This window comes from Euphorbia lathyris, chromosome 2 (assembly GCF_963576675.1).
Source record: "Euphorbia lathyris chromosome 2, ddEupLath1.1, whole genome shotgun sequence".
Taxonomy (NCBI): domain Eukaryota; kingdom Viridiplantae; phylum Streptophyta; class Magnoliopsida; order Malpighiales; family Euphorbiaceae; genus Euphorbia; species Euphorbia lathyris.
The window spans coordinates 70,509,772-70,525,552 of NC_088911.1; the positions used below are offsets into that span (position 1 = coordinate 70,509,772).

At 37.4% G+C, this 15,781-nt stretch overlaps 1 non-coding gene across 1 annotated transcript; it reads left to right on the top strand.

The window, feature by feature from the left end:
- Positions 1-15,473: 15,473 nt before the first annotated feature.
- Positions 15,474-15,580, top strand: LOC136221040 (small nucleolar RNA R71). Its single transcript, XR_010684832.1, has one exon. It is a non-coding gene; the product is annotated as a small nucleolar RNA R71 (small nucleolar RNA).
- The last annotated feature ends 201 nt before the right edge of the window (positions 15,581-15,781 follow it).

The following is a 15,781-nucleotide window of genomic DNA, read 5'->3' on the forward strand; positions in this document are numbered from 1 at the left end:
CACTTGCCCCTAAGTAGTGGCGTCTAGTAGAGATAGAGCATTTAAAGATCACATCCATAGTCATAACGCCCTTATAATAATATATATTTCGTCGCTTAAGAACTCTCTACTCATACGTACGCCCCATCAAGTTTTTGGCGCCGTTGCCGGGGATTTATAATTTCTTGCAATATTAGACAAAAACGTTTTATTGTTAGTCTAGGCATTAATTTTGTATAAATTGTTTATATATACTTTTTATATATACTTTTTACTAACAACATTTTTTTTCTTGTTTATAATTTATTTCATTCATTTTATGCACACCCGATCTCGGAGTGATACTCTCGTTCCTATTGATCTTGAAATTGAACGTACTCTTTGTAGGATTTGGAGAGAGAAAATGGCAAACCTCAACAATGAAGCTAACCAGCCCGAGGTCAACCAAAGGCCGCCGGTGCAACCCGTGAATAACAACCGCAATGGCGGAGGCAATGACATGCGCTCGATTATGGAGATTTTTGCTCCGCATCATCCTCAAAACCGCAACGGAATCGTTGCCCCTACCATCCCGGCCAACACATATGAAATCAAGACTAGCATGATCCAACTCATCCAACAACTTGGTCAATTCGGAGGGGAACCCCATGAAAACCCTAACGAACACCTCGATAAATTTCTTATGTGTGCCGAAACTTCTCGGCAAAACAGTGTTCCGATTGAGGCTGTCCGACTAAAGTTGTTTCCTTTCTCTTTGACAGGACAAGCGTTGGAGTGGTTGCACTCGTTGGAGGCGGGTTCGATTACATCATGAGTGGAACTTGAGAAGGAGTTCCTTTCTTACTACTTCCCACCCTCCAAAACGGTTAAGTTGAGGAACGGCATCACTACCTTTCGGCAACTCGAACAAAGCCCTTCATGCGGCTTGGACGAGATTCCGAAAGTTGCTTCGGAGCTGCCCGCACCACGATATCCCCAAACACGATTTGGTAAGCACTTTTTATCACGGATTAACACCTACTAATCGTGCCACCGTGGATTCCGCAGCAGGTGGGGACCTGTTTAGGAAGTCGGCCAGTGAAGCATATGAGCTCATTCACGAGCTCGCGAGGAAAAGCGTACAGTGGAAAGAAGATCGGCTTGCCGGACCTTCGCGACATCAAACGTTCGCCGTGGAGAAAGAGGCTCCGAAAAGTTCCATGGCGGAAATGAATAAAAAACTTGACGCTTTGATGACCCAGTTGAGCCTTAACAAAGTTGCACAGGTCCTGATGTGCAATCATTGTGGTGGAGACCATGACGGACTTAATTGCCAAGCCGGTAGCCCTTTCGCCGGCGACACCGAAAATGTAAGTTATATAGGAGGCAATCAAAGGTACAATCCTAACCCGAACTCCTACTCACACCACCACAATAATAATAACAGCGGATGGAGGCCTCGGTACCAACACCCTAACTTGTCGTATGGCAATAATAATAATGTGTTGAGGCCCCCATCCGACTTTGATCAAGAATATTGGGAAAACGAGCTAGGGCAATCACAAACCATGCCCGGTAATCGGAACACTCCACCCCTCGATAATGTGCATGGCCAGTTGGTAACGTCCTTGTTAAAGGATATCTTAACCCGTCTTGCCGATAGTGAGGTGTTTTGCAAGGACCTTAGCCGCCAGGTAGCCCACTTGAATCGTCAGCAACAGGAGAGGCCATTAGGAACCCTCCCGGCAAACACCGAGCAGAACCCGCGGGGCAAAAATAGAGAGTCTGGACAGGCGATAACGCTCCTAAACAGTAGAAGTTCGGACCCGTCGAGTTCCAACTCGGACAACCTGCAGTAAACCGTCGCATGAGAAAGTCGAGCTACTCCGACTCTAAACGTAGCCTCGGTTTGCGTTCCTCAAACCCTTTGTATATATGTATCATATCTGTTTGTTCTTTTCTTCGTAGGCACTATCTCCTTTTTCCTTTCTATCTTCAATTAAAATCAACGAAAAAACAAATCCCATACTAATCCAAATTTCTTACGCGGGGCGTACACACCATCACGCCCCGCGCAGCCGAGTCTCTGGCGCTATTTTGACAATTCACGCGAAGCGTACGCACCAATGTGCCCCGCCTGGCCAAGTTTCTGATCTTTTTACTAAGTTCAAATGAATGGCCACGCGGGGCGCCCCTCTTAGTGCGCCCCGCGTATCTGAGTCTCTGGCTAAAATACACGTAAAACGCACCTCCTACGCGGGGCGCCCCCTGGGCACGCTTCGCGTAGGACCTGACCTTCAAGGGTCCCTTTTAAATTCCATCTTTATTTTTTTTTGTTTTTCTTTTCTTTTGCGACGTCCTTGGAATAGACGTCATTTTAATAACGCGGAGGGCCGTGCAACCCCGCACTTACCGTTTGTTTTGCACTAACAAAAACAAAAATAAAAATCAAATAAACAACAAAATAATTAAACTAATTTATTGATTCTTAATTTTTTTCCGACACACTACCTCCCTCGGAAATTAATTAAAAGTTCCGTTATTTGTTCTTAAATAAAAAGACGTTAACACAAAGGATCAGTTTGATTAAGAAATTTTAGTCTTGATTCTGAAGTTATAGAATTTATGCAAAGCCTAGGTTCGTACTAAACAAAAACATTGAGTCCTAACCCAAAGGTTATCTCTATAATGAAATTTAAAAAGGCAATAAAAATGGGGTAGTTGAAAATTTTACGAGAACTTGAACGTACAAAATTTAACCCGAAAATTTGTGAGGTATTTTTGAGCCTAAAAGAGTTCGTACGAGAACTCTATTTCTTTCACAATTTTTCGAGAGCTTTGACTTCACTCGACTCATAGAGTTTGCACCTAATACCGGGTTAAGTACACTTATTTTGGTTAAAATGGCAATAGATGATAAAACGAACCCACTTAGTCTAATTATTTTCTTAACTTATTTTTCTCGTTTTCATTAACCTCTAGGAAACCTCCTCGAGCTTATTAACCGACTTTTTTTTGTTAATACCCTTTTTAACATTTAACCCTTTTTCCTCTTGTTTAAAATACCAACAAAATCAAATCGCACCCGAAATAAGCCAAGGCCTTGATAAGTAAGCACCATAAGCTTTCGAACACGGTGCGATCATCAAAATGGTGTTTAAACTCGAGTTTCCAAAAACTAACCACTAAAAAGCCACCCACATTACAACCCCCCTCTGGGTTCATTTTTAATATTGCCTAGACCATAACATAGGAGGAAAAACCCGGATGAAAATGCAAACTCAAAGTGACTTCGAGTAAGTGCAAAGGAGAGTGCAAAAACACCGACCCACCAAAATTTGATCGTAAGAGCGAAATCCCTTGGTGAGGTACTATCGGGTTCTTAAAAGATAATCGACCCCCGTTAATATTGCCTATTAAATTTGATCATGGAGGTTTCAAACAAGTTTTGGTCACTCATTTGTTTGCGTAGGTACTTGCCGAAAACTTTGCATAAAACTTTAGCTTTGGGATCACGCACTTGGTAAAACCAACCGACGGTTTGTTTCTTAATAATCTCAATCCCTTGTCTTTCGATTTCTTTTACTTGAGGACAAGTAAAACTTTAAAGTCCGAGGAGGTTTGATAGGGGCGTTTCGTCCCTATCTTTTAGCGTGATTTACGGTCTAATTTGGGACTAAATAAATAAGTTTAATTACAAAAATAGAGTGTTTTAATAAAATAACGAAATAAAAATAAATTCCATACTTTCGGTTAATTTTCCTTATTTTTGATTAATTTAGAAAATAAAACGTCAAGCTAACTCGACTCTCAAGAATTGTATTTCAGGTACGAGCAAGGAGCGAAAATCCACCGACATACGTGGGGCGTATCACCCTTCACGCGGGGCGTGGAACACTTGGTCAGAAATAATTGTTCAATCCACAGGCACCACGTGGGATCTACTCACCGATACGCGGGGCGTATCAACCTCCACGCGAGGCGTGTGACATATGTCAGAAATGATAAGCCTAATCCTGAAAGTCAGACTGCATGGTCTTCCAGAGTCAACTGCTCCTACGCGGGGCGTCCCACCTTACACGCGGGGCGTGTAAGGAAGTTCTTCGACCTAAAAGACTCAGGGACTCATCTACATGGGGCGTTCTTCAGCTATGCGTGGCGTAAAAGACCCAATTCAAGTAATAAAATCTCAAAAACTCAACCACGCGAGGCGCATCCCAGTCTATGCGGGGCGTGGTTGAGACAACAAGATCTGAATTTGGTCCACATGCAGGAGATTTCTGACGGAATGGGCAAATACGCGGGGCATCCCTCACCATACGCGAGGCGTGTCATGGGAAATCTGCATAAAATCATGTTCCTCCATGCTTGTATCTTGTGAAATTACAATTCTACCCCTAGCTTGATATGTATAAATAGGAGTGACTAGCACTCATTTAGGGATCGAAGCTTTTGATATACAATTCTTAATATAGTTTAAGCTTTTGTTATATAGTTTGAGATTTTAATTTTACATAGCAATTCTCTATCACCTTGAGAGCTTTTTCGTTGATTCCGACATTCCGTCAAAGTTCCGTTCCATCTCCGTTCACCAAGCTCGAAAGCTCCACCTCCAAGTCCTAAGAGACGGCCTTGAGTCCGGTTAGCTAGTTCGAGGGTGGATTCTTCCCTTTTCACTTGCTAATTAGCTTGTACTCTTCCTATGTACTAGGCTTGGTTGTATTTCATATTTACATTCTCCATATTTATAATTTATGATTCATAATCTCTTTTTCTATATTTGTGTTGATGTTTGCTACTTGTTTTGATACTCGTAATTGATTATTGTGTAGGAGAACGCGATTTCCGACGCCATTCGGGCTATCTTTAGGGATTCATATAGGTGTTGCCTTACCGGAAGTGACGCTCCGAAAACCGTAGGAATTGACAAACCACGGAACTTACGGGCCCTAATTTCTGGTCCCAAGCCTTGACTAGGAACCACGTAGTCTAAGTACTTCACGGGTCGGTCACACTACACGTAGTCGTCATTGCAAGAGTAAATCATTAACCGTTTATATATTGGGAGTCATTGTTTGTCATATTTATAACTTATCGCCATCCATATCATTTCGTAGAGTTTTGTTATATAAATTTGTCTCACCCGTAGTTAGGAGTAGTTTGTAGTTGTTCCCCGAATCAACTCAAAGTATTCACCGCTTAGATAACATATAAAACCGAGTCGTTTAATACTTGTAGTTATAAATCCCGTGGATTCGATACCCGGTCTTAACCGGATTATTACTTGATACGACGGGGTACACTTGCCCCTAAGTAGTGGCGTCTAGTAGAGATAGAGCATTTAAAGATCACATCCATAGTCATAACGCCCTTATAATAATATATATTTCGTCGCTTAAGAACTCTCTACTCGTACGTACGCCCCATCAGCATTTCAAAGCACAAAATTTCCTTTCCCAAACCTAAACTATTATACTAAATATATATTAAAGAATTAAATACTTAGGTTAATTACGCCTGAGATAATGGTGGTCTTGATCGTAACTTTATATGCATTGGGTGGATGCAATCGTTACTTTAAACTTAAACACGCTTAATTTTTGCTTTTTTAACGTTAACGTTCCTTCCATACCTCGATTGTGATAAGGGTGGTCGCAATCGTGGTCAAAAGTACCGTCTACTTCACTTTTCTTCCCTTTCATACCTCGATTGTGATAAGGTTGGTCTCAATCGTGGCCAAAAGTTAAGAATACAACTACTTGATTTAATTAACACGAGTTATAAAATTAAAATTGTAAATTGGGAAAAAAGAAAGATATCACATTCATCCTATATTGACTTAAAATTCAACATGTATTATGGCTAAAGTTTCCTTAAAAACTTCAATTGGTGTTAATGTAAGACGAAAATCAAACCGAGTTAAAAATTGTTAGTTCAATTTAATGCCTATAAACCTAATTGAAAATTAAAAATAAGATTTATTGTATCATGGATTTGATGATATAAAATAGAGATGAAGAATAAAGAAATTTTTTATTTAAATACATTCACTCGAGACAATTTTACTTAAAATCGTATCAGATATTTTTCAAAAATTTGAAAAATATTGCCCGTATAGAAATATTATTTCTATCGATAATGATGACCTAAAAATAATCATAAGTCAAAAAATATTTTTAAACATATGAAAAATAATGTAAGATTTATGAAAAATAATGTTTGTATTAAAAATGTCATTTTTGAAAAAAAAATTTGTTACAAAATGTGTTGCATTTGCATAAAACAAATGTTGCAATTTGTAAATGTTGCTTAAAAATTTATATGTTAAAAATCGATGTCATTTTATCTTTATTCGTTACATTCATTCGTACTAAAAGAAAATGATATATGTGATATCTCCTCCCACACTTAATTTGGACCATGTCCTCATTGGTGCAAAAATTGATAAAACACGAAAAATAATTGACGAAAATAAATCGTACGAATTAGGATAGAGAAAATTAGCAAATGAAAAGATCATCCAACATAAGATAAAAAGAAAATAAATTGTACTAAACATAATAGGAATTATAAAATTGTACCAAACTAAATTTAAAATAACATAAATATAGATAATAAGGAAAAGATAAAACCTAAGAATGAGTAGGTGAATCCAGTGGAGTTGGTGAGGTTTCAATATTTTGACGACGGAAGAAGGATAACATCCGACGCCTTGTGGACTTGTGCTCCCTCCACAAAGTGTTGATATTGGTGTCCACCTTGGTGACTCGGGAACTCATCTCATTGTTGCTCTCAACCATGTCGTCTAATCGCAAATTTAATTGCCGATTATGTGCATTCATTTGGTTCCAAATCATCCTCAAATCAATTGGATCATCAACATTAGGCGCACCACCTACAAATGCTTGAGTTTGAGCTTGTGGTTGTGGTTGTGGTACATCATGCATCAGTTCCTCACCCGCTTCCTCATCACCGCCCTCTTCGGTACCTACATTTTGTGAACTAGAGGCTCCTCCACCCGCTTGACCACTAAGATGTGCAATACGCGACTCATACGAAACAAAAACGGGAGGACCTTCTCTAATCAACAAATTGGCTCTATTAAGGGTCGAGATATCCAAAAGGGGTATATATCCATGATAGGAGGTGATGTCATAATCCGCTAATTCCCCACGTGCACCCATCACTAAGCAGGTAATAAAATTTCTTAGAGGCACTTGCTTAGTGTGTGATGTGGAAGCACGGTATAAATTCTCAAATAGCATTCCGATGCTATCAACCCGAAGACCTTTCAACAAGCAATCAAGCACAAATAAATCCCGAACTTGAACTTTGGAACTTTCAACTCTTCCAAACAATGAAAAACTCAAAAACTTGTGAAAATAAAACACACAATTATCCCTAATCATTTTGCTTGAAGTGTTTTTGGGATAAAAATAGTCTTGGCCTGAAATTGCATGCCAAATTGTGTGTGAATCAACCTCCCTAGGCTTATCAACAAAGCCACAAGTAGGAAAACCGAACATATTTCCCATTGCTTCATAATCAATAGTATACATGATACTATTATTTCTAAAGGTGATGAACTTCTTCCTTTTATCATACTTCAAAGTAACCAAAAATTCTATGATAAATTCATCATTATGAGGAAATTTCATAGTAGAAAAGGTATGCCAACTGAGAGTATCAAGGAACGTATTAACTCGATCTGAAAAGGATAGTGCTCTTACCGATTCAAAGTGAAGAAAAGGCATGTCTATAAACTCCATTTTGGTCCCAGAAAAGTGAGTAAAGCGGTTACCCTCCTCCTCGGATTCAATATCGAAATAAGCACCATAACGGACACGAAGACGATTGGCTTCGGTGACCTTAGGCTTGTGACCGGAAACCTTGGTTCTAGGCATGATGTTGGTTAGTGTTTTAGAATATAGAAGAAGAGAAAATAGAGAAAATCAAAAGTTTGAGAGGGTTTGAGTAATGAGAATGGTGAATGAATGAAAGAGAGAAGATAGAGTAAATGGGTAATTGATTGTGAATAGGGAATGAATAAATTGGGAAGAGTAAAAGGTAGAGTATTGGGAAGAGTTTAATGTGTTTAATTGGGTAAAATTGGAGGTGATTTGATGTTTGTGTAAGGGGTAGGTATATATAGGGTGAAAATAGGTGTTAGGAATTTGTGTAGGATTAGGAAAAGACAATTTTTTGTGCAAAAATTCGGAACAATCCCGCCCTACAGGTCGCGTGTCGCGATCGAGATTCACGAATCTCGATCGCGACACAGTGTTTTCAGGGAGAAAATCTCTCCTAAAAACCCATGTTTTCGCTGAACTTATAGAGATTAGATAATCTCTACCGCGGCACCTGGTTGTTGAAAAACGTGCGTATTAACTTCGTTTTGTGCAATTTTCTGTGTAAATATGTCCTATTATTAAATAAATGTATACCTAAAACTTAAAAACACAAATTAAAACATTAAATACAAGGTAAACCAAAGGTTTATCCTTATTAAATTGTGAGTAATGAAACATTAAATGCCTTAATTAGAGTTAATGTACAATCAATGTTCATTAATTCACATAAGTTAAATGAATAAGCATTGAATGGAAATTAATCTTCTAAGAGGTAAAAATAAACGTAAAATAATTAGTCACTAAATCATTATCTTGTTCAATGGTCAAGAATGATTGTAACTTATTATCATTTAATATATATATATATATATATATATATATATATATATATAGATTCATTGATATAAGTTTATAAAATTAAACAGATATAAACCAGAACAAAAGATGAAATTATGGAATGAAATTAAAATTTTATTGCATGAACATATATTTACACAAATTAAAAAGAACATATATACAAGGAAAATAAAAAACAAACCTATATACAAAAATATACAAACAGATTAAAATTAAACAAAACAAAACAATCTAAACCAAATTTTCATCCCTTTGAATTGGGATTCTCATAGCCCGATAACGATCAATCTTCGAGTGCACGAAGATCTGTCTTTCTTCCGCAGAAAGAAATCTTGGGCCAACCCTAAAAATGCGCTTCACGAGACCTTCACTTTCAACATCAGTCCATGGAACAGAACTTGCTCCTTTGGCCCCGAGAATTATGCCACAGATAATATTTCCAAATCCAATCTTCTTATCCTTGGATCGAGAAGCGGCAACCAGACATTCCATCAATATTTTTGAAGAATTGACGGTGTTGCCTTGAAAAATATCACCTAATACATACAAGTCCGTGTCTTTGACAACACTGCTTCCAGTTCGTCCAAACAAATTGTGACACAGGAACTTGTGCAAATAGAGCATAGAATTGGAGTTGATGGACTTGTTGTAGGCAAGACTCGGATTGAAACGCCAGAAACCAGTTAACATTCTCCAAATATCTCTGGATGTCATATCTCTGCCAGGGTGGTAATGTGTTGTATCCCTTGGCGGGAAACCAAACCAGGCATGTAATTTAGGGTAACCGAAGGTGAAATTTTTTGCCATCCTTGCGAAAACTTAGACGAACACGACGCTTATTCACGAAGTGTACTGTATATAGGAATTCCAGGATCTAGTCTCCAATTATTGGAAACTTCATGTAGGCAAACTTTGACCAGCCTAAATTCCTTAAGTAGCGATCCATATCATCGCTAACTCCGAGTTCATCATTTAAGAACTCATACATATACAACATTCCTACAAAAATTGCGTAGCGGAATCGATAATAACGTCTTCCTTCATCATGGTTATGAATGGGAAATGGTGCACCGTAGCGTTCTGACATATCATGACGTTTATTGCGTGCATCAACGGTCTTCTTTGAAGATTTATGCTTGGTAGTCATGGTTTTTGATTAAGGGAAAAGTTTGTGTAACTTTTGGAAATGGATTGAATAATTGAGAAGAATATCAGATTTTTGTCTGAGAGAGATGAATAGAAAATGTAAGTAACAGAAATCTGATCTTCTTGAATTATTTATAATGAATTCCGGTCAAATCAAGGTGTCTATTGGGATTAAAAAGGTGCAAATTCACACCATTTGGACATGAACAGACTTGAATTTTCGAAATTTTCAGCAAAGGTGCATGAACTAAAGGAGAAAGAAGGAGACATGTTAAAAATGACCCGTGTCGCGACCGAGATTGGGGAATCTCAGTCGCGACACGCCATTTCCCACTTGGGAAATGTGCGTCGAAACCCAAAAATTCTGATCTCGGCCGAGATTTAAATGGTCTCGGTAAGTTCAGAAAAATTGCTTCCCTTTCCTTGAATAATTGCATCCCTAGAATCTCAACTGAGATTCCTGAAATCTCACATATACACATTAATTTCCTGAAAATTGATTAAAAACATGACTTAAATAATTTTTATTGATTTTTAAACCTGATATACACTAACCTAAAAACTAAAAATCATAAAAAAAATAAAATTTGTAAAAATAAATAAATCAAAATAAAATAAAAAATAAAAGTTAAACTTAAAACTAAAACAAAAGTTAAACATGTATGAAAATTAACGAATTAATCGTCATAAAATTCGTCCACAAACTTAATTTCCTGAATTGGAACGTTTTCATAATAAATTTTGCATCTATTACCGTTAAATTTAAAACGAACTCCATTAGTTCCTTCTAGTTCTAAGGATCCATAGTCGAAAGTTTTAATGACTAAAAATGGTCCTGACCATCTAGACCTAAGCGTACCTGGAAATAATCCGAGTCGAAAATTAAATAGCAACACTTTATCTCCAACATTAAAATTTTTGATTTTAATTTTGGCATCGTGCCATTTTTTCACTTTCTCTTTATATATCTTTGCATTCTCGTAAGATAAATGGCGTAATTCATCCAACTCGTTTAAGTCGAACAAATGCTTCTTTGCTGCTTTTTGCAAATCATAATTAAGTGTTCTAATAGCCCAATAAGCTTTATGCTCCAATTCTATTGGTAAATGACAAGCTTTTCCATACACGAGTCGGTACGGTGTCATTCCTATAGGTGTTTTAAATGCAGTACGGTATGCCCATAACACATTGTTAAGTTTACGTGCCCAGTCTTTTCTTGAAGACGAAACTGTTTTCTCTAATATCCATTTGAGTTCTCTATTAGATATCTCCGCTTGACCATTCGATTGCAGATGGTATGGCATAGATACGCGGTGGTGTACTCCATACTTTCTCATAAGCGATTCAAAACTTCGGTTTATGAAGTGGGTACCGCCATCACTTATCATAACTCTAGGGACTCCAAATCTACAAAATATGTCATCAAGAAATTTAACGACAACCTTAGAATCATTCGTCGGGGTTGCAATTGCTTCAACCCACTTTCAAACATAATCTACGGCTACTAATATATAAGTTTTACCAAAAGAAGGGGGAAAAGGACCCATGAAATCGATCCCCCACACGTCGAAGACTTCAACTTCCAACATGTTCGTGAGAGGCATCTCATCTTTCCTTCCTAAATTCCCGGTTATTTGACATTTGTCACACCGAATAACAAACGAACGAACGTCTTTAAACAATGTAGGCCAAAAGAATCCGCATTCTAATATCCTAGCTACTGTTTTACTTACACCGTTATGCCCTCCATAAGAACTTGAATGGCATTATGACATTATAGTAATGAAATAATTAGGACAAAAGTAGGGGTCACATCTATTGAGAATAAAATGAGAGAAAACCGACTAAGGTGGTTTGGCCATGTGAGACGTAGAGCGCTTGATGCGCCGGTTAGGAGAACCGAAGAGTGGCAAAGGGATGTAGTGGTGAGGGGTATGGGAAGACCTAAGCAAACTTGGAGGAGGGTGATCGAGAGTGATATGAGTTTACTGGGAATTGAGGAAAATATGGTAGTGGATAGGACGGAGTGGAGGGAGCAAATTTGTGTCGCTGACACAGCTTGATTTCACAGTTTTATATGATGGTTCATGTTAGCCGACCCCGAATCATTTCGGGACTAAGGCTTTGTTGTTGTTGTTGTATTCATCTTCACTAATGCATCTCCTAATTATACCATCACCACATGTTTTGAACAAGAAAGGATCTTCCCAAAAATACATTTTAATATCGGAAAAGAATTTCTTCTTTTGTTGGAAACTTAACCCTTCAGGAACAATGTGAGCTGTGAGATAATTAGCAATATCCGCATACCATGGTGATATGACACTTTTTATCTGATTGAGATATTCATCGGGGAAATCATCTTGTATACCGATAGTTTCACCGATAGGACCATTTTCATCTTCAAGTCTTGATAGATGATCGGCTACAAGGTTTTCTACACCCCTTTTGTCTTTAATATCTATATCAAATTCCTGCAACAACAAAACCCATTTAATAAGACGCGGTTTTGCATCTTTCTTACAAATAGATACCTTAAAGCTGCGTGATCGGTATATATAACAACTTTAGATACTAACAGATACGACCTAAACTTATCACATGCAAAAACTACTGCTAGCATTTCTTTTTCGGTTGTGGTGTAATTTAGTTGTGCACCGGACAATGTGTGACTTGCATAATAAATGACATGAAGTTTCTTATCCTTCCTTTGACCTAATACACATCCTACGGCTAAATCACTTGCATCGCACATAATTTCAAAAGGTAGATCCCAATCGGGTTTAGCAATTATAGGTGCACTGACTAAGGCGGTTTTCAATGTTTCAAAAGCTTTAACACAATCTTGATTAAAATCAAAGGTTGAATCCTTCATAAGCAAATTAGTAAGTGGTTTGGAAATCACAGAAAAGTTTTTAATAAATCTTCTGTAAAAACCTGCATGTCCTAAAAACGACCTTACTCCCTTAACAGTAGTTGGAGGGGGTAATTTCTCTATGACTGAAGTTTTTGCTCTATCCACTTCTAATCCTTTTTCAGATATTTGATGTCCTAAGACAATTCCTTCGTCAACCATGAAATGACATTTTTCCCAGTTTAAAACTAAATTCGTTTCTTCACATCTAGACAACACTTTATCTAAGTTTTCTAAACATGCATCAAAAGAATCTCCATAAACTGAAAAATCATCCATAAAAACTTCCATGATATCTTCAATGAAATTGTTAAAAATTGCAGTCATACAACGTTGGAATGTTTTTGGTGCATTACATAGACCAGAGGGCATTCTCCTATAGGCAAAGGTTCCATAAGAACATGTGAAGGTTGTTTTATCTTGGTCATCCGGTCCGGAATAACCATCGAGAAAACAATAGAAAGTATGACCGGCTATCCTTTTGATCATTTGATCGATGAAAGGAAGAGGAAAATGATCTTTCATGGTTGATTTGTTTAGGTTCCTATAATCTATACAAACCCTCCAACCAGTGGTGGTTCGCGTAGGTATTAATTCACCTTCGTCATTCCTTACTACAGTTATGCCTCCTTTTTTAGGTACACAATGGATTGGACTAACCCATTCACTATTCGAGATAGGATACATGATTCCATTGTCTAAAAGCTTAGTAATCTCATTTTTGACTACTTCTTTCATGTTCGGATTTAAGCGTCTTTGCCTATCCGCTTTAGGTGGCTTATCTTCTTCTAAATGAATTATGTGCATTACAATACTAGGGTTAATTCCTTTTAAGTCTGAAATTTGCCATCCCATATTTCCTATCCTATTCTTAACAACTTCTTTCAATTTCTCTTCTTGATCTTTAGTTAATTTGTTAGAGATAATTATAGGAAGAGTATCACTTTCGCCTAGGAAAGCATACCTTAAATGGTTTGGTAATTCTTTAAGTTCTAACTTAGGGGGTACTACAATCGAAGGCGGAACTGGTCTATCTTCTCGAATCAAAGGCTCTGGGTCCTTATCTTCTAATTCTTCTCCCACTATAAGTTCTATTATTTCTTCTTTTTGAACAATGTCATTAACACATTCTTCAACCAAGTCAAGTTTCATACAAGCGAATTCTTCCATAGGATACTTCATCGCTTTGTTCATATTAAACTCGATCTTATCATCACCTATTCTTAAAACTACTTTCCCTTCCGATACATCGACTAATGCACGTCCCGTATTCATAAACGGTCTACCAAAAATTAGTGGACAATTAACGTCATATGCAAAGTCTAATATAACAAAATCGGTAGGAAAAATAAAATTTTCAACTTTAACTAAAACATCCTCAATTATACCATATGGTTTCTTAGTGGTTTGATCCGCTAATTGCAAAACCATATTGGTACGCTTGATATCTTCTTCTAAACCTAATTTATTAAAAATAGACAATGACATTAAGTTAATACTTGCTCCTAAATCACAAAGACAACTTGGGAATTCAATGTCTCCCAACTTACACGGGATGGTAAAACATCCGGGATCTTTGAGTTTAGTGGGCAAATTGCTTGACACTATTGAACTACAGTCCTCTGTTAATGATATGGATGAAATTCCTTTCCAACTGATTTTCTTTGAAATTAAATCTTTTAAGAACTTACCATAGTTAGGAATCTGCGTTATCGCATCCATAAACGTCAAATTAATATGCAAATTTTTAAGTTTGTCCAAAAACGTTAAAAGTTGTTTGTCATAGTCCTTATTTCGGACTTTATGTGGAAAAGGTGGTTTGGGTACAAAAGTTTTTGTACTTGAGTCAATAGGTGAACTTTTTGCATTTAATGTATCTTCTTTGGATTTCGTTGGTAAATCAGTTCCTTGTAAATTAGAATCTCCGAGCATTTTCGGATCTAAGTAATTTTTCCCTGATCAAAGAGTGATATCCTTTACATGCTCCTTCGGATTTTCTTCCGTATGGCTGGGAAGACTTCCCTCTTTTCGGGATGGAATTGATTTAGCAATTTGTCCAATTTGAACCTCCAAATTATGGATGATGGACGAGTGGTTTTTAATAAGTTGATCGAATTTATTCTCGATACGTTTAAAACCATCATCGTGGCTACTTACTTTTCCATCGATAGCGTCTATAAATTTGTCGATTTTAGAAGATAAAGTGCTAATCGTATCTCTAGATTGATTTTGATAATTATTGGTACGATTTTGATTAGCATTTGCATTATTATTATTATTATTATCTTTTCCAGTTAAAGTTAGGATGATTCCTCCATCCAGAATTATAAGTACTAGAATAAGGATTATTAGTTTGGTTTTGCCCTTGGACAAACTTTACCTGTTCAATCTCGCTCATACCTTCGTAATCCACATCTGTTGGGATTGGATTACCATTGGTATCGCACGGTGCCATAAACCTATCAATTTTATGCGATAAGGCAGAAAATTGGGCTTGTAACATCGAGACTGGATCGAGATTCACTATACCTTTAACAGATGATGTGGTTGAGGATGATGGTTTCGCCACTGGTACGTGTCCACGTTCTGCGGGCCACATACTACTATTGATTGCCATTTCCTCCAAAAGTTCTCTTGCTTGGGCGGATGTCTTCTTCATAGATAGCCCTCCCGACATAGCATCCAACGAACCTCTAGTTGTAGGATTTATCCCATTATAAAATGTTTGCATTAAAAGTGCATCGGGTAATTGGTGGTGTGGGCATTAACGTTGAAGTTTCTTAAAACGTTCCCAAGCCTCATAAAGAGTTTCATTATCATTTTTAGAAAAAGATGTCAACTCTTTTATCACTCTTGCTGTTTTTGCTAAAGGGAAATATTTTGATAAAAAAGCTTGGGCTAATTGGTCCCAAGTTCCGAATGTTGCGGCTGGCATAGAAGTTAACCAATCTCTGGCTCTATCCTTTAAAGTGAAAGGAAAGAGTCGAAGTTTGATCGCTTCGGCTGGCACATCGGTCATCTTAAAAGTGTCACAAATTTCTAAGAAATTTGTCAA